Source organism: Sapajus apella, unplaced genomic scaffold (genome assembly GCF_009761245.1).
Source record: "Sapajus apella isolate SASKATOON/1434 unplaced genomic scaffold, GSC_monkey_1.0 scaffold3, whole genome shotgun sequence".
Lineage (NCBI taxonomy): Eukaryota > Metazoa > Chordata > Mammalia > Primates > Cebidae > Sapajus > Sapajus apella.
Genome location: NW_022436943.1, coordinates 8,624,943 through 8,643,938, shown reverse-complemented (window position 1 = coordinate 8,643,938; position 18,996 = coordinate 8,624,943). Strand labels below are relative to the sequence as shown.

General features: G+C 35.5%; 1 pseudogene; it reads right to left on the bottom strand.

Annotated features, from left to right (window-relative positions):
* Positions 1-16,671: 16,671 nt before the first annotated feature.
* Positions 16,672-16,995, bottom strand: LOC116529423 (annotated as a pseudogene).
* Between the last annotated feature and the right edge of the window lie 2,001 nt (positions 16,996-18,996).

Here is an 18,996-nt window from a genome sequence, read left to right as displayed (position 1 = left end):
AATTGATTATGACATCTCATGATTGCGTAAGAGTACAGTAAGGATGGACTATATCTCTGCTCCACAATGCCTGGGACCTTAGGTAGGTTAGTTCAAAAGCAAAGGGTGGTCTATATAGCTGGGGAATGGCCAGGCATCTGTCCTTCTCTCTACATGGTTTCTTCATGTGGCTAGTTTGGGCTTCCTCGAAGCATGGTAGGCTCTGTGTGTAGTTGAAAATTCCACACAGCAACTCAGGGGTTCAAAAAGAAGAAATCGAAGCTGCCAGTTTCTTACAGCCTACCTGGCATCTGACAGTGTCTGTCACTTCCTCCATATTCTCTTGGTCAAAGTAGTCAGAGAATCCACTCAAATTCATGAGTGGACACAGTTCTAACTTTGGATGAAAAGAATACTGTATTAGTCCGTTTTCATGCTGCTAATAAAGACATACCTGGGACTGGGAAATTTACCAAAGAAAGATGTTTAACTGGACTCGTAGTTCCACATGGCTGGGGAGGCCTCACAATCATGGTGGAAGGCAAGGAGGAGCAAGTCACATCTTATGTAGATGGCAGCAGGCAAAGAGAGCTTGTGCAGAGAAAGCCCTGTTTTTAAAACCATCAGCTCTCTAAAAATTCCTGTTTTTAAAATCAAAAACTCTCATTTTTAATACCGTCATTCGCTATCATAAGAAGAGCATGGGAAAGACCCACCCTCATGATTCAGTCATCTCCCACTCGTTCTCTCCCACAACATGTGAGAATTATGGGAGCTACAAGATGAGATTTGGGTGGGGACATAGAGCCAAACCATATAAAGTACCAAGGAATCTGTAGCAATCTGCCACACGTTATAATGTAATAGTGGCCATTAAAAAGTATTATACTTTTAAATTATTGAATAGCAAAGAGAGTGATCATTTTGAGTAACATTATTTTGGTTGTGATTATAAGCAAAATAATCTGATTTTTAAGAAAATTCTAAAAGAAGAAAAATATATTACATAATGGTGAATTGTTTAATAAGTAAAATAAAATAAAAAGCTTCTGTGGCAATTCCTTTGATGATCAGCAGGTATTTATAATGTTTTGAAAACTTTATGCAAGCTGTTATCATTTTTATAGCTTTATTCTTGTGGGGATCAGAATAAATTGAACTTCATATACTTCAAAGTAAAAGAGAAGTCAGTGACAGAAATTAGTTGAGGACAGAAGGGAATGCTCACACATTTCTAGGAAAATCTATAGCCTAAGTGGATGGGAAGGAATCCAGAGTGAGGAAAGAAAAATATATACAAAAATAATGAGTAAAGAAGACAAAGGATACAATTTTAAAGCACATTCTAAGAAGGAAAAACCATGGTCATTTATAAGGAAATTAGTGAGACTTGTGAAATATTGGATTCTTATAATCCCACTATTAGGAGCTTAAGTAAAATTTTAAGGTCATTGCTATTTCAGAAATGTCTATGGAAACAGAACTTTAAAGATAGAAAGAATGATCAAACAAAATGATTAGAGTAATGATCAGGTAACCTATGAATATCAATTTACTGAAATATTATCTAATAATATATTTGAAAGTTTAAAGACTAAGAAAAACTGTTTATATAACAAAGCTAGTTGAAAAAGTAGAATATAAGTATAAGCCCATTAGAATTATCATTATACTGTCTAGGCCGGGCATGGTGGCTCACACCTGTAATCCTAGTACTTTGGGAGGCCGGGGTGAGTAGATTGCCAGAGCTCAGGAGTTTGGGATCAGCCTGGGCAACATGGTAAAATTTAATCTCTACTAAAACACACAAAAAATTAACGGTGTGGTAGTGCATGCTTGTAGTCCCAGCTACTTGGGCGGCTGAGGCATGAGAACCACTTGAACCCAGGAGGTAGAGGTTGTAGTGAGCCAGCCACTGCACTCCAGCCTGCATAACAGAGCAAGATTCTACCAAAACACAAACAAAAACATTGTATAAAATATTCAAATAATAAAAATTGTTAGACAATTTAGACATGAAAATACAATTGTTTTGGTAGTTTTGCTTAGTATTGCAAATTTTATATTATTACATAAGGAAGACTTAACCAATTACTAAATATAGGACAGCAAACCCTGGAATTTAAATTTTAAAGGCTTTTTATGTTTTATTTTTATAGTTAAATGATTCATATTTTTCAAGATTATTTTAAAATATAAGGAGAAAAGAAAATACAAAATTATATATATCCAAAATGGTAAGATACCAATTTTATAAAATCATTCTCATCCTTGAGCAATCATGGTTTTGCCAACTACAGTATTATAGTGGTAAAATAAAACTGACATCTTTTTAAGGACATGCAGTTCAATTCAGTACCCTTTAGTCACAAAGTACAACAACTGTTGCCCTTACCTCGCATAGAATGAGAAAACATAATTAGTCAATGCTACTTCCTTAACAGCAATAAAACTAGGTCTCTAAAAATTCACCTTAAATATGGTAATTTGTGAGTAGAAAAAAATACTTTGAGAGCATTTGTTTTCTCTTATCTGGGAAGATCGACTAAGGAAGAATGCAAGTATTAGTTGTATAATTTCAAGCCAATAAAGCATTTAAGATACAGAATCTGAATATCATACATTTTGTAAGTATCTGCTTCAGTAGATCATGTTATCCAGTAGACAATGTAAAATCATGCTTGTCTTTTTGTTGTTGTTTCTTTTTGTTTTTAAAGTGAAAGCGAGTTTATTAAGAAAGTAAAGGAATAGAAGAATGGCTGCTCCATAGACAGAGTAGCCAAAGGGCTACTTGTGGTCCATTTTTATGGCTATTTCTTGATCATATGCTAAACAAAGGTGGACTATTCATGCCTCCCCTTTTTAGACCATATAGGGTAAGTTCCATGATGTTGCCATGACATGAAATTGTCATGGTGCTGGTGGGAGTGTAGCAGTGAGGATGAGCAGAGGTCACTCTCATCATCACCTTGGTTTTGGTGGGTTACAGCTTTACTACAACTGTTTTATCAGCAAAGTCTTTATGACTTGTATCTTGTCCTGACACTATAGAATGTCTAACCATCTGGGAATGCAGCCCAGTAGGTCTCAGCCTTATTTTACCCAGCTCCTACTCAAGATAGAGTTACTCTGGATCAAACACCTCTGATATTTCTCCTTTCCCTTTTATAAGAGAACCCTTAATCCTATGGGTTGCAGAGGGATGAAGATTCATCCCTATAAATTCTTCATGCTGAATAAGGGTGATAATATTCCTGCCTATGAGGATCTCTTATATTCAGGGTAGAGCTGAGCTCAATCAGAAAGCATCAGCATAGTGAGGGCCATTCATAACTCTTGAGTTCCAACAAAAGGTGTTATCTGGAAGATTAATAAATGTTTAAGAAAATGTAGAGTAAGCTTATTCTACATTCCTACACAAAGAGTACAACAGCAATATATTCCATAAGAATAAAATAAAATAAATGAAATTATCCCAAGTGAGCTAAATAAGAGACTTTCCGTGAATTGGACAACTATTGGAACCATGCTGATATGGAGTTGCTAGCTGATTCCAATGTGTTCAGAATTAGAATACTGATTCAGATTTTTACATTACCTATCCCTCTTGTTTCTTCTGAGCTGCAGTTGGAGATTACTGATTGTTTCACAGAAATAAGCAGTCAGTCTAAATTGCAGAAAAAAATTAAAAAAACAAAAACCAATGAAATTCAAATTTAAAAACAAGTGTATCAAAGTTCTTGAAAAATAATTTTTCTCTCTCTAGTTTACCATTTTTGCTAAAGACAAATCACGGAAAGACTGATTTGCTTTATTAAACTTAGCCTGATTATATATAGAGAGTACAGCAAGAATTATTTTTCACATAAGCCCTTTTAAAATCATCTTTGATGGAACTCTGTTCCATAGAAGGAATCTCAGATAAGACTTTTTTTCAAAGTCAAGCCCAGTAATGGGTTTATACCCTCAAATACCTATGAGTTAGGTGATTTCCTATCCTCTTGAAGTCCCAAGATTACTTAGAACTCCTGGACCTGTTAGAAAGTGACATTCTTTACTTACCACAGGTCAGGAAACTTGTACAGAGACTGTGTAGACAAGGTAAGAGGTCAGTTTTCCCAAGGGGCTTTCATTGGTTCTACAAGTCAAGTTTGATTCCTTAAAGGAAAGCATGCTATTTCAGTCAAAGCCTTGGTAAAATAACCAATTTCTCCAATTGTGTCCTGTTACAAAAGAAAACAGGTTCTTTTTGCACTTAATGCAAGTAACTATATTGCTATAAGTTAAAAATACTCACAAGTAGTTTCCAAATTTTGGAGAAATCAGAGAGAAACAAATACGCTCCAAATTTTGTTTATAGGGGTATACTTTATTCAATTGCCATAAGCTGTAAATAGTTCAAAAGAAAAGTTTCCTTGACTCTGAAAAACAAAAAAGGATCAACATTTTAACCAAAGTCAAAGAGATTACTTCAGTTTTCTATTAGTTTAGTCCATGCGGTTAACTCCTGCTCAATTTGATATTAATGAACATTTCAGCCCTCCATGTGAGCCCTGAAAGTTTTCCCTCCATTCTAATGTTACAATTTCCAAAGTTACCAGGAACCTGCCTTTAAGAACACCTGTCAAAGTCCTATAGCTGATTACACTTTTGATCCTTATGAAGAGGATCAAAACAAGACAACAATTGTCTGTGGATGACAAAAAATCTTAGGACAACACTATTAAAGCCACAGTTGACTAGGAAATTTTGGTTACTTCCATGGCACACAATGATTTTATGTAACAATTTTAATTATTAATAACCTACATTAAGCCATATCAAAATTATATGAGTTTCTCATAGTTTGAAATATATACCAATAACATATTTATACAAATACAGCCCAAAGAAAAACAATTTAATATTTGACAATGCTTTCTTTATGACTTTTATACCAAATAAGCTGCTGCATTAGTGCATTATTAATGTCAAACCCAATTTTCTATAAAACCTTATAGATAAAGCTATTCTATTTTAATGTAAGATTCTCATAAACCGTTTATACCCCTTTACGATTTTTTGTTAAAGAGCAGATCAGTACTCTAAGAGAAACCTGTTGTACTTTTATTTCAATGTTCAATTTATAGAAAAATTAATTAACCTTTTAGTTTAAGCCAATAAATTCACGCACATAATTTCTTTTACAAAATAAATTTTTCACAAACCTTCCACAATGTGCTCAAATCTTTGGCTTTACCTTATCTAAATTAAAACAATCCTTCAACTCTTTAGGCTAAAAAATTATAATCTTTTACCAAAAGTGTATTCATCTTTCCTTACATGTATTGCATGTAAAATCATTTCTTCAGTAGTGTCAATTACATGTTATAATGTTAAGTCTTAGCAACTTTTACTTTTTGGTAAAAACCTTGGTAAGTAAGGGATTTTAATTATGTACTAGGTGTGGAGCCTAGGACATCAGACAGAAGTGCAGGCAAGGGCTCTTGCCAGCCTAGCTAGGGGGCATGGCTCTCCACATGTCCCCGGGCCTTATTTAAAATCTAATGCTCAAAAGTAGGTAAGTTCAACAATTTTTAAAAGTCAAAGAAGCAGCTTATGACCTTAAAGCATTTAGCAAACCTAATATCTGATCTGCATAATATAGACTAAATGTTTATATTTTTGAAGATATTTTAATTTTATAAATAATCTTTAAAACTGTCTTTATTTATTAAAGAGTGCTAAAGTCACATGAATTAAAAGGCATTATGCTTTTTACTTTTCTGACAAATTATTTTATTTAAGCACTTATTTTATTTTTAAATGAATTAAAGCTTTTTTTTAATCACACATACAAGACATGTAAATACACAGACAGACAGAAGATTCAGTAGTTGTAAGATTTTTCATTTGCCAGTTTTAGTTTTTTAATTGGATTACAGGCTTCAGGGTGGAGCCCTTAGAGGAACAGGACCAGGAGAGCATGCAGTTTTTACAGCCTAATAAGCAGGTGCAGCTAGAAGGCAAAAACAGATCTCCAGAAATTAAGGGTCCCATTTTTATACCAGATGCTGGATCCCCCAAAAAAGAGGGAATCAGCTCATCCCCATGGGAGTCTTATCTCTCAGTGGCGAATGGGGACATCTTCACACTTCCTAGGTGGCCAAGAGCATGCTTCTCTGATCCAAATGTGCACAGAGCCATATATCCCCCATAACTTCCATTAGCTATACCCAAAAAGTATATCTTCTACCTAGTTATTAGATGGGAGCTATAATTATTACACACCAAATCTCTCTCATAATGCAAAGTAATTTCCTATATCCCCAAAAGTTAAAACCATCAGACAATGCAATGCAAAACAGAATAGAACCTTAGATTTTTCAGAGGGATCTATCTACTTCCAGTTCTTGGGGTTTCATGAGGGAAACAGACGTTTTCCCAAAATGGGATCTGTGGTGCCTCCTCCAAGGAGTCCCAAGCTGCTAGAGCTTGAGCATCCACTTTTAATTAAGCTGACTTTTAACCATTGTGCTTTTTTTTTTTTTTTTTTTTTTTTTTTCTGGAATGCAGTGGCATGATCTTGGCTTACTGCAACCTCTGCCCTCCCGGGGATTCAAGTGATTCTCCTGCCTCAGCCTCCCACATAGCTGGGATTACAGGCATGTGCCACCACGCCCAGCTTATTTTTAATTTTTAGTTGAGATGCGGTTTATCCATGTTGGTCAGGCTGGTCTTGAATTCCTGACCTCAGGTGATCGCCCACCTCGGCCTCCCAAAGTGCTGAGATTATAGGCCACCATGCTTAGCCCCATTGTGTTCTTAAAAAGTTCTTTTAAATTTCTTATTACCCAACTTAGCCAGGACAAATGGCCAATATTTCTGTGCTCAGAGAAAGGAAAATGCAAAATAGTTCATGAAAGGGAAGAGAATCAACAAATGTAAAGGTCAAACAGATATGAAATCAGAAAGGAATCATTTCCTAAGCCAGGATTGAACCCTGAACCCCGGCCACCATTGTGAAAAGAGAAAGCATGGTCACATGGTTACAAGGTCAAGCTTCCAAGGACACATAAGACAAGAGGGTGACCTCATCCAGTTTCTTTCCAGGGAGCTGCAACAAAGTTTGTATTAATAACTGACCAGTGTGCTGGGCCATCTTGAACAGTGGACTTACGGAGTCCTGGGCTCACATTCTATCCTAAGGTGTCCTCCTTTCTGATAGAAAACTACAGAAAGACAAATACATAGCACAAAGTAGAACAGATTTGCTACAGCTTAAGACTAGCCTCACAAATCCTTTTTTCTATAAACAGTAATTTTACCATTCATTCAACCAGTTTTCACATACAGAGAGAGAATGAGACAAAAAGATCAGAAATTTGACTGGTAAGAAATTCTTACCCTTTTGCTGGCATGCCAGGCTCCTGGATTCCCTTTCCCTGAGCAGCCCTAGCGACCTGGCTGGCTGTACCACAGCCCTGGATGCCAAGCCACAACACAAAGGAAAATTACCTTTTTCTGTTCTGGCCAGAGCAAAATGCATGTGACAAAACATAGACGTTAGCCACTCCACTTAGCACCCAATTTCAAACTCAAAAGGCTCAAACTTGCCCCTCATTAAGCCCCATCATCATTAATCTAACCTCCAAAAAGGATTTTCAACATGTGGTCTCTGGGTAAGATGGTTGCCTCAAAGTCAGCCGATTGATGCGCTCAGGTTGTTTTCCTTTGGGTCGGGAGTCTCCTTGGTATTGTCCCTTCCGTGGTTTGCTAGAAAGATGTTACCAGACCTCACCGCTTACCCGAAGTTAGCCTTTGGGTCAGGGGTTTCCTCAGTATTCTCCTTTCAGTGATCACCAGAAAGATGTTACCAGAAAGGGGTCCCTATCCAGACCCCAAGAGAGGGTTCTTGGATCTCGTGCAAGAAAGAGTTTGAGGCAAGTCCATAGAGTAAAGTGAAAATAAGTTTTTTAAGAAAGTAAAGGAATAAAAGAATGGCTGCTCGACAGACAGAACAGCCTTGTCTTTTCTTCGAATCTTGAAGGGTAGTTATGTCCTGTAATAGTTATAGGGACAAAGTTTGCTGGGCATAGACAAAAGAAATTTTCCCAATAGTTCAATTTCTAGGAACCTAAGAGATACAGCCCGTGATGGTTAATTTTATTTGTTCACATGACTTAGTTAAAGAATACTCAGGTAGTTGGTAAAACATTATTATGGGTGTGTTTGTGTGGGGCTTTCTAGAAGAGATTAGCATTTGAAACAGTACACTTGAAAAGATTACCCTCACCAATGTGATTAGGCATCATGCAATCCATTGAGGAGCCTCAGAACAACAAGGCAGAGGAAAGACGAATTAATTCCCTCTGTTCTTCAGCCAGGACAATCATCTCTCTGACTGGAACTCCTGGCTTTCTGACCTCCACACTCAAGGACTTACAACTCCCACCCACTCCCTTGGGTTTCTTAGGCCTTTGGCCTTGCACCAAGTTACAACACGGCTCCCCTGGCTCCCAGGCGCTTGTGCTGAGACTTAATTAATTACTCCACCAGCTGTTCTGGTTCTCCAGCTTGCAGAACTCCTATTAGATGTAAGAGTTAAAGAAACTTTTTAGTCTATATTTCTCATTTCTTTTTTATTTCATTCAAAAATTTTTTTTTGCTTCTCATGTCTCATTGTGGGTAAATTTCTCAATGTGACATTCCAGTTTACTGTTTTTCATTTGATTGTGCCTGTAAGTAATTTACCCTATTTATTATGTTTTCAAAAATTCAGTGATCATATTTTTATTTTAAATATTTTAATTATTTTTTCCCCATACTTGCCTATTATTATTTTTTTCTGTCTGGTTTTGTATTGTGTAAGTTATGTGAATTTGTATGTTTGTTAGTTTATGGTAGGCTCAACAATTTAACATATAGATCATGAAATGTGATTAATAAATCCTAATAATTCTATTTCTCATTCACAACCTACTACAGTGTATTTATTTGGTCTAGGTCAGTGGGTACCTGTCTTTCCCACACGAATTTGGGAACTCAGTGACATTCTGTTTTGTGGCTGTCATCTCTTAGAGCCAAAGTTAAGGCTGAAATATTGATGTAGAAGGGAGAAGAAAGCAAGGAGGAGGCATAGAAGGCACAACCCTGTCTGCGACTAGCTTAAAATCCCTGGCTTGAAATTGGCCCACATCAGTTCTGCTCCATTTCATCAACCCAAACTTTCTTTCTCATATTGCCTCATCTGCAAGAGAAGCAGAGACATGTAATCTAACTAGGGATCCAGCCATAAGGGGAGAATGGATTTTTTTTTTTTTTTAATTGCTGGCAGTGTCTACTTACAAGCGTGGCTATTCTTCTTCTTAAGTGGGTGTTATTCTTATATGTACATTTTGAGCATTTCTCATTATATATTATAAAAGTCTTTGTGAAGCTTTTCTACAAAATTAATTCCATCTGGAGTGAATTTGTATTATAATTTTTTTGGCTATTTTTCTCATTTTTTTTCAGTGCTTTACATATTGGATTTCATGCTCATTTTTGAGGACAGGGTTGTTTTCATTTGTGTTTCTTTAGTTTTGTCCTCTGGCTCATCCTCCCTATAAATTTATTTTTCAGGTGACTCTAACTCAGCCATTAAGGCTCTCATTCCAAATTCATTTTTATATTTCTAGAATTCATTTGAGATCTTCTTCCTCATGGTAATATTGGCAATATTGCAGAGTAAGTTTCTAATTCAGTAGGTGGCTTGCCTTACTTTCTTTTTCAGTATGCTGTGTCTCAATCTTTTCAGATCCGTTGGCCTACAGATTTGCATGAAGTTATGTGCTCTGTATGTGGATAATCTAAGTTGTTATTTCACAGTCGCCTTTTAAGAACCTATATAAATGCATCTGATGCCAAAGTGCAATGCTCTGAATGCATTACACTCTCCTTTAAATGATATTAATCTGCATAAAGCAACCGCTAATAAATATTAATTAATAATACTAATTATACATGCATGTTGTAATAGTAGAGGAAGATTTAAGTGAAAATATGAACATTGATTATTAAAGCATTTTACTCACTTATAGTGCATATTATAAACAATGTTCATTGACTCTTATGTATATTTGCCCCCTCGCTCAATTCAGATGATTGTTAAAAAATCTGCTGCTCTGGAAATTTAAGAAAAACTGCTCAAAGAATTCTAATAAGAAATGGCCCAAAAGCATGAACTGACATTTTTACATGCTGACATTCTGGTTTATTCCTTTCATTTTTTTTCAACATGTTCCCTAAACACCTTGCTTTGAAATGGGCAGTTCAATTTATAAAAATTTAATACTCAAATTCAAATTAATTTTTTTCCAAAAGTATGGATTCTAAGTTTTAAAAATGATTTAATATCATTTAAAACATGAAACATAAAAGAGATGGGAAGAATTCTTTGCACGAATGAGTGAACTATTTGTTCATTCAATTTTTGTCATGATAGTCACAAAATTGATGTAGAAACAAGAGAAGAAAGCAAAATTCCTACTTTTTCAAGAGCATCACAGTCTGGTGGGGAGAAAGCCATGTGAAGGTTGGGTTAGAATATGATTAGTTAAGTCTTGTAGTAGATCTATGATATGAACAATGTTCTGCAAGCCCAGTAGAGGAGGAAATGAACCATTTTAAAAAGAACTGTTGTGCTGAGAAAGTAATATTTAAACTAGGTCTTGAACATTGTGGAGAAATCTGCAAGCACACTTGAGGTAAATGCCACAACATTTGAAAAGGCACAGAGTCATCAAACAGAATGATCTCTTCTAGAAATGGGTATGTGAGAAGAAGATGGAGGGGCAGCAATTTGGGTTGAGCCCTCATGGTTATTTAGAATGAAATTGTGAAGATCAATGTAAACCATGCTCTTCATGATTGGATTTCACTCTGTCATAGAAAGAAAACAATGGGGATAATTAATATCACATAATTGAAAATGACCAGTGGTAGAATAGAGGATTGAATGAGAGAACTAGAAAGGAAATTTGGATCTTATCCATGTCCAACCTCTTTATTTTAAAGATGTAATCAGAGAAACAAAGAAGTTCAATAACTGCCAAAGCTCATATAGCTCACTGGTAGCAGGATTGGGATTAAACATCATGGCTCAGAATTAGTCAAGTTTTATATCCATTTACTAGTTTCATCTCTGATATGAGATTTCCTATTGGGTAAAAAAAATAAAATCAAATTCAATATAGAGTTGATGATGGAAATACAGTGGTGAACAAGTCAGATGCTTTCCATTCTGTACATAGAAAGAGTAAAGTCCTTCTTTTAGAGAAATTAATACTGGTAATCTCTGGGATTAGAATCCAAGTCTGAAAATGGTCAATAATATTCTCTTTTCATTTCATAATGCTCTCTCTTGCTCTGACTAAAACCAAATGAGAATTCAGCACATACCGTGAATTTGACCATAAGAAAAAAGCCTTAGTCTAAGTTATAGCTTTGGGGAAGAGGTTTCTAATTAGTAGATTGTATAATTGGTTAATGTGAAAGCCACTTAATGAAATATCTTTATTTAAATGTGAATTAAATTATCACTATAATAATGTATTATGATGCCAAATGATAAATTGCTGATAACATAAGGATATATTAACTACACATGAAGAGTGTAATATATTTTAAAATTGATTAATAATATTTCTCATCACATACTTTTTTATAGTAACAGCTTTATTGAGATATAGTTCACATATCATAACGTTCACTCTTTTCAAATATAAAGTTTAATGGGTTTTATTATATTTACAAAGTTGTGTGACCATCACTACTATCTAATTTTCACACATTTTTATCACTCCAAATTGGAACCCCATATCCATTAGCAGTCATTCACCATTCCCTTCTCTCCCTATCCCTGGCAGTGGCTAATCTACTTTCTGTTTCTATGGAATTGCCTCTCTTGGACATTTTATATTATTTGAATTATACTACATGTGATTGGCTTCTTTTGTTTAGCATGACATTTGCGAGATTTAGCTATGTAGCACTGGCATGTATTAGTTCATTCCTTTTTATTGCCAAAGTCATATGCCACTGTATGGGATACTACCTAACAATCAGTGGATCGACATATAGGTTATTTATTTCAGTTTTTGGCTATTAAGAATAATGCTGCTATGAACATTTATGTGTAGGTTTTGTGTGGACATGTTCTTTCAGTTCTCTTCATTTTATACCTAGGAGTGTAACTGCTGGGTTATGTAGTAATTCTATGTTTAACATTTTAAGAAACTGCCAAACTATTTTCCAAAGTGGCTATTCAATTTTGTAACCTACAAGAAATGTATGAGTGTTCCAATTTTCTGCATCCTAGCCAATGCTAATATCATCTGTCTTTTTTATTTTAGCCATCCAAGTGGGTATGATATGGTAATCACATCATGGTTTTGATTTGCATTTCAGTAATGACTAATGGTGTTGAGCATCTTTTCATGTGCTTATTAGCCATTTACATGTCTTCCTTGGAGAAATGCCTATTCAAATACATTGCCCATTTTTAAATTGGGTTGTCTTTTTGTTGATGAGCTGTTAAGAGTTTTTTTAAATATATATTCTGAATCCAAGTCTGTTATCAGAGACATGAGTTGCAAAAATGTTCCCTGAATCTGTAGGTTGTCTTTTCACTTTCTGAATTGCACAAACTTTAAAAGTTCTGAAGTATAACTTATCTATTATTTTCTTTTGTTGTCTGTGATTTTGGTGCTATATGTAAGAAACCATTCCTTAACTCAAGGTTACAAATATTTACTCTTATTGTTTCTTTTAATAGTTGTATAGTTTTACTTCTTACATGAAAGTCTATGTTGCATTTTGAGTTGATTTTTTGTTTATAGTATGAGTTAAAAGTTAAAATTCATTCTTTTGCATGTGAATATTCAGTTGTCCCAGCACCATTTACTGAGAAACTATTCTTACCTCCATTGAATTGTACTGGTACCCTTATGGAAAATAAGTTGACAAAAAAGTACAGTTTATTTCTGGACACTGAATTCTGTTACACTGTCCTATATGTCAAGTGTCATTCCAGTGCCAAATACTCCTGATTACTGTGGGTTTGTAGTAAGTTTTTAAATTGGAGAGTGTTAATTATCAATATTTGTTTTCCTTTTTAAAGATTTTTTAGGGTATTCTGAAACCCTTGAAATTCCATATGAAATTTAAGACCAGCTTGTCCATTTCTGCAAAGTGATCATCTTTTGATAAAGATGCAGATTTTAATAAAGATTGTATTATATCTGTAGATCATTTTGGGGAGTGTTGTTATCTTAACAATATTAAGTTTTCTGATCCATCAACATTGAATGTCTTTTTTTTTTTTAATTATACTTTAAGTTCGAGAATACATGTGCAGAATGTGCAGGTTTATTACATAGGTATACACATGGTGATTCTCTGCACCCATCAACCCATCATCTACATTAGGTATTTCTCCTAATGCTCTCCCTCTCCTAGACCCACACCCCCCAACAGACCCCATTATGTGATGTTTTCCTCCCTGTGTCCATGTGTTCTCATTGTTCAACCCCCACTTATGAGTAAGAACATGCAGTGTTTGGTTTTCTGCTCCTGTGTTAGTTTGCTAAGAATAACAGTTTCCAGCTTTATCCATGTTCCTGCAAAGGACATGAACTCATCCTTTTTGTGGCTGCATAGTATTTCATGTTGTATATGTGCCACATTTTTTTCTATCCAGTCTATCATTGATGGGCATTGGGGTTGGTTCCAAGTCTTTGCTATTGCGATCAGTGCTGCAATAAACATATGTTGCATGTGTCTTTATAATAGAATGATTATAATCCTTTGGGTACATACCCAGTAATGGGATTGCTGAGTCAATAGGATTGCTGCTTCTAGGTCCTTGAGGAATCACCACACTGTCTTCCAGAATGATTGAACTAATTTACACTTACACCAGCAGTGTAAAAGCTTTCCTATATCTTCACATCCTATCCAGCATCTGTTTTTTCCTGATTTTTTAATAATCACCATTCTAACTGGTGTAGATGGTATTTCAATGCTGATTTGAATTGCATTTCTCTAATGACAAGTGATGATGAACTTTTTAAAATATATTTGTTGACTGCATAGATGTCTTCTTTTGATAAGTAACTGTTCATATCCTTTGCCTATTTTTTGATGGGGTAATTTGTTTTTTTCTTGTAAATTTGTTTAAGTTCCCTGTAGATTCTGGATATTAGCCCTTTGTCAGATGGATAGATTGCAAAAGTTTTTCCCCATTCTGTAAGTTGCCAGTTCACTCTGATAGTTTCTTTTGCTGTGCAAAAGCTCTTTAGTTTAATTAGATCCCATTTGTCAATTTTGGCTTTTGATGCCATTGCTTTTGGTGTTTTAGTCATGAGGTTTTTTGCCCATGCCTACGTCCTGGCTGGTATTGCCTAGGTTTTCTTCTATGGTTTTTATGTTTCATGTTTAAATCTTTAATCCATCTTGAGTTATTTTTTGTGTAAGATGTAAGGAAGGGGTCCAGTTTCAGTTTTCTGCATATGGCTAGCCAGTTTTCCCAACACCATTTATTAAATAGGGAATCCTTTCCCCATTGCTTTTGTCAGGTTTGTCACAGATCAGATGGTTGGAAATATGTGGTGTTATTTCCAAGGCCTCTGTTCTGTTCCATTTGTCTATATATTTGTTTTGGTACCAGTATCATGTTGTTTCAGTTACAGTAGCATTGTGGTATAGTTTGAGGTCAAACAGTGTGATGCCTCCAGCTTTGTTCTTTTTGCTTAGGATTGTCTTGGCTCTGCAGGCTCTTTTTTGGTTCTATATGAAATTTAAAGTAGTTTTTTTCTAATTCTGTAAAGAAAGACAATGGTGGGGAATTGTATTGAATCTGTAAATTACTTTGAGCAGTATGGCCATTTTCATGATATTGATTCTTCCTATCCATGAACATGGAATGTTTTTCCATTTGTTTGTGTCCTCTCTTATTTCCCTGAGCAATGGTTTGTAGTTCTCCTTGAAGAGGCGCTTCACATCCCTTGTAAGTTGTATTCCTAGGTATTTTATTCTGTTTGTCACAATTGTGAATGGGAGTTCACTCATTATTTGGCTCTCTGTTTGTCTATTATTGATGTATAGGAAGCTTGTGTATTTTCCATATTGATTTTGTGTACTGAGACTGCTGAAGTTGCTTATCAGCTTAAGGAGATTTTCGGCTGAGATGATGGGATTTTCTAAATATACAATTATGTCATCTGCAAACAAAGACAATTTGACTTTCTGTCTTCCTATTTGAATACCTTTATTTATTTCTCTTGTCTGATTGCTCTGGCCAAAACATTCAATACTATGTTGAATAGGACTGGTGAGAGAGGGCATCTTTGTCTTGTGCCAGTTTTTAAAGGGAATGTTTCCAGCATTTGTCCATTCAGTATGATACTGGCTGTGGGTTTGTCATAAATAGCTCTGATTATTTTGAGGTATATTTGATCAAAACCTAGTTTATCGAGAGTTTTCAGCATGAAGGGGTGCTGGATTTTATCAAAGGGCTTTTCTACATCTATTGAGATAATCATGTGGTTTTTGTCATTGGTTCTGTTTTATGTGATGAGTTTTGTTTAATGATTTGCATATGTTGAACCAGCCTTGCATCCCAGGAATGAAGCCAAATTGATTGTGGTGCATACGCATTTTGATATGCTGCTGGATTCAGTTTGCGAGAATTTTATTGAGGATTTTTGCATCTACATTCATCAGGGATATTGCTGTCTCTCTGCCATGTTTGGGTGTCAGGATAATGCTGGCCTCATAAAATTAGTTAGGGAGGAGTCTATCTTTTTCTATTGTTTGGACTAGTTTCAGAAGGAATGGTATCAGCTCCTCTTTGTACCTGTGGCAGAATTTGGCTGTGAAGCCATCTGGTCCTGAGCTTTTTATGGTTGGTAGGATATTAATTACTGCCTTAATTTCAGAACTTGTTATTGGTCTATTCAGAAATTTGACTTCTTCCTGGTCTAGTCTTGGGAGGATGTATGTTTCCAGGAAGTTATCCATTTCTTCTAGATTTTCTAGTTTATTTGTATAGAGGTGTTTATAGTATTCTCTGATGGTAGTTTGTATTTCTATGAGATCAGTGGTAATCTCCCTTTTATCATTGTTTTATTGTGTCTATTTGATTCTTCTCTCTTTTCTTTATTAGTCTGGCTAGTGGGCTATCTAATTTGTTAATCTTTTCAAAACACTAGATCCTAGATTCATTGATTTTTTTGAAGGGTTTTTCATGTCTCTATGTCCTTCAGTTCTATTCTGATCTTAGTTATTTCTTGTCTTCTGCTAGGTTTTGAATTTTTTTTGTTACATAAATTAACCCATTTATTATAAGCCAGTGATGTCTCAAAGAGTAGAGGAACATCTACTGATCTTTGAATTTGCTCTTTCTTCTATAGTTCTTTTACTTGTGATGTTAGGGTGTCGATTTTAGATCTTTCCTGTTTTCTCCGGTGGGCATTTAGTGCTATAAATTTCCCTCTAAACACTTCTTTAGTTGTGTCCAAGAGGTCCTGATACATTGTGTCTTTGTTCTCATTTGTTTCAAGAACTTATTTATTTCTGCCTTAATTTTGTTATTTATCCAGTAGTCATTCAGGAGCAGGTTGTTTGGTTTATTTGCAGTTGCAGGTTTTTGAGTGGGTTTTTGTTGTGTTGTTACATAAATTAACCTATTTATTATAGGCCAGTGATGTCTCAAAGAGTAGAGGAGCATCTACTGGTCTTCTGATGGTGGACTTTACTTTGACTGTGGATGTGGTATTGCATGTCCAGGCACTGCCAACCATTCTCTTCATGCAGGGACCACAGTTCCAGATCCCTACGGCTCATCTCTTTATCTTGTTTTGACCACAGAAAGAGTGAGTGTACCTGGCACGCTGGCTAATTTCAATTTGATTCACCATTTTCTGGAGGGATGGAAGCACCATAGTGGGTCCCCTATTTGCCAGCGATCTCCACTTTCTTGGTATGTTTGGCCATGTTGCTGCAAAGTATGTCCAAGCCTAGAGAGGAAGAGATGTGGTATGCAGGTGTGGTATTGGGTGGACCTTCAATGAATTTCTTAATCCTAAATTCTAATTTGATTGCACTGTGGTCTGAGAGACAGTTTTTTATGGTTTCTGCTCTTTTGCATTTGCTGAGGAATGTTTTACTTTCAATTATGTGGTCAATTTTAGAATAAAAGTTATGTAGTGCTGAGAAGAATGTATATTCTGTTTATTTGGGGTGGAGAGTTCTGTAGATGTCTATTAGGTCCACTTGGTCCAGAGCTGAGTTCAAGTCCTGAGTATCCTTGTTAATTTCTGTCTTGTTGATCTGTCTGATATTGACAGTGGGGTATAAAGTCTCCCACTATTATTGTGTGGGAGTATAAGTCTCTTTGTAGGTCTCTAAGAACTTGCTTTATGAATCTGAGCACTCCTGTATTTGGTGCATATATATTTAGGATAGTTATCTCTTCTTGTTGCATTGATCCCTTTACCATTATGTAATGCCCTTCTTTGTCTTTTTCGATATTTGTTGGTAAAATCTGTTTTATCAGAGAAATATTGGAACCCCTGCTCTTTTTTTTTAAACTTTCCATTTGCTTGGTAAATATTCCCCCATTCATTTATTTTGAGCCTATGTGTGTCTTTGCACATGAGATGGGTCTCCTGAATATAGCATACCAATGGGTCTTGACTCTTTATCCTATTTGCCAATCTGTCTTTTAATTGGGGCATTTAGCCTGTTTACATTTAAGGTTAATATTTTATGTATGAATTTGATCTTGTCATTATGATGCTAGCTAGTTATTTTGCCTGTCAGTTGATGCAATTTCTTCATAGTATCAATGGTCTTTACAATTTGGTATGTTTTTGCAGTGGCTTGTACTGGTTTCTCCTTTCTATATTTAGTGCTTCCTTCAGGGGCTCTTGTAAGGCAGACCTTACAAGAAGGTGGTGACAAAATCTCTCAGCATTTGCTTGTCCATAAAGGATTTTATTTCTCCTCCACTTATGAAGCTTGTTCTGGCTGGATATGAAATTCTGGGTTGAAAATTCTTTTCTTTAAGAATGTTGAGTATTAGCCCCCACTCTCTTCTGGCTTTATGGTTTCTGCAGAGAAATCTGCAGTTAGTCTTATTGGCTTCCCTTTGTGGATAACCCGACCTTTCTCTCTGGCTGCCCTTAACATTTTTTCCTTCCTTTCAACCTTGTTCAATCTGATGATTATGTGTCTTGAAGTTGCTCTTCTGAAATAGTATCTTTGTGGTGATCTCTGTATTTCCTGAATTTGAATGTTGACCCATCTTGCTAGGTTGGGAAATTTCTCCTGCATAATATCCTAAAGAGTGTTTTTCAATTTGATTTCATTCTCCCTGTCACTTTCAGATACACCAATCAAATGTAGGTTTGGTCTTTTCACATAGTCCCATATTTCGTGGAGGCTTTGTTCATTCCTTTTCATTCTTTTTTCTCTAATCTTGTCTTAATGTTTTATTTATTAAATTGATCTTCAATCTCTGATACTCTTTATTCCACTTGATCAGTTTGGCTATTGAGATTTGTGTATGCTTCACAAAGTTCTCATGCTGTGTTTTTCAGCTCCATCAGGTAATTTATGTTCTTCTCTAAACTGGTTATTCCAGTTAGCAATTCCTCTAATCTTTTTTCAAGGTTCTTAGCTTCCTTGCATTGGGTTATAACATGCTCCTTTAGCTCAGAGGAGTTTGTTATTACTCACCTTCTGAAGCCTACTTCTTTCAGTTCATCAAATTCATTCTCTGTCCAGTTTTGTTCCCTTGCTAGTGAGGAATTGTGATCCTTTGGAAGAAAAGAGGCATTCTGGTTTTTGGAATTTTCTGCCTTTTGTGCTGGTTTTTCCTTATCTTTGTGGGTTTATCTAACTTTGTTCTTTGATGTTGTTAGCCTCTGGATGGGGTTTCTGTGTGGATATCCTTTTTGTTAATGTTGATGTTATTCCTTTCTGTTTGTCAGT